Consider the following 1,522-nt stretch of genomic DNA (forward strand, 5'->3'; position numbering starts at 1 on the left):
TTAGGGTTGGAGTGTTGCGGGCGCATAGTGATATTATTGGCGTTAGGGCTGGGTGAGTTAAAGTCCTACTTGAACCATGAATTTATAGATTACACTGGAAAATGAAACTCAAGGTGTGTCTATGGACTAAGCATGTTCATTTAATTTGTTATTTTGACCATTCTGTATGTTTCAAGATTGTTGGCAGAATTAAAGCCTAGGTTAGATTTGGGCCTATTAAAAATATTGTTTAAATACAAAAATCTTTGTTGACTTTGACAGTTTGTGGTCAGCAGATTACATATTTATGGTCCAAAGAATAGCATCATCCAAATAAATATAATGCTCCAGTATGAAGATTTTAACTGTGAAGTAGGAAAAACTTTTTAAAAACGCAGTGGCTTCGTTCACGTAGTTTGCAGGCTGCGTTCACGGTGCCCTGAATCATCCACCATTGGCACAGAGGCATGACTGACACTGACACGCTACGGTCACTCAAAGTTCAAAGTGAATGAGGAAGCAGCACGGGAATACTCGCGTGAAAAATAATGAGGCAGCAGTCCGAATGCAACGGAGTTTACGGAAGGCAAAGGCGTGCGCAACAAAACTGCCGTGGTCGACAAGGCCTCGCTGGCTCAGCGCGCGGAACACGACTTCAATCCTTCCTTCCCGGTGTGTGGACCCGGTAACGCCCGACAATTTGAAAATACAAGTCGTTCGAAGAAACAAGGGAGAATGGAAGAAGGGAAGACAGGTGGGAGGGGGTGAAAAAAATAAGAAGAAGCAAAAGGAAATGCGTAGGGGGTGAAGTGAGAGCTAGATCATTCTTCAGTTGCAAACTACATTCAGGGCTTCGTGAATGTAGCCACTGCGTTTCAAAAAAGATTCAAACTTTGTTGGGCTGGCCATTTTGAAATTAGAATGCCTGATTTCAGTATCATTGCTGTGTTCTATTAAGCTGTCCTCAGAGAAGCATAAATTTTGAACAAAGTAGTGCTGCAAAGAAAACTTAAGTATGTATTTGTAGGACTTCAACATTTGACGGAAAGCCTAGCTCCATGATAAACCCAGTGGGAGAAAGGAAATCAGAGGGCAGCAAAACATGAGGATTGTGAATTAAAAATGGTGAATCTAAGAGAGAAGCTCGGACACGCTATAATGAGTGGAAATACTCATAATGGGGCAAACTTTTCTCTTTTAAAATTTGTCTCGTTGCTGGCCATAGTATAAGCCATGACATGAGTCATTTTAATAGTCTACATATTTCTTCTCTTTAGTTTTTAAGAATTTATACTCCTCTGCATATGTGTTGGTGATCTTCTTGAGACATTAAATTAATGCGTCTAGTTTTTAATAGTTTAAGTTGGATTTTGCATGGCAAAGAACTGTTTCTGTGAATGTCTATTGCTTCTTTTGTTTGGTTGAATAGGTTTCCTATAATTGATTTGATAGGTTAATTTTTCGAAATGATTTGATACAGGTTTACGTCGAGATGGTTGAGACTTAAGGCACTATTCATATATATGTGTATATATATCATATA

At 39.2% G+C, this 1,522-nt stretch overlaps 1 protein-coding gene across 2 annotated transcripts in view; it reads left to right on the forward strand.

The window, feature by feature from the left end:
* LOC101846771 overlaps positions 1-1,522 on the forward strand; it is a 30,836-nt gene that overhangs the window by 4,840 nt on the left and 24,474 nt on the right. The gene's annotated exons all lie outside the window — the stretch shown is intronic.

This window comes from Aplysia californica, unplaced genomic scaffold (assembly GCF_000002075.1).
Source record: "Aplysia californica isolate F4 #8 unplaced genomic scaffold, AplCal3.0 scaffold00740, whole genome shotgun sequence".
NCBI lineage: Eukaryota > Metazoa > Mollusca > Gastropoda > Aplysiida > Aplysiidae > Aplysia > Aplysia californica.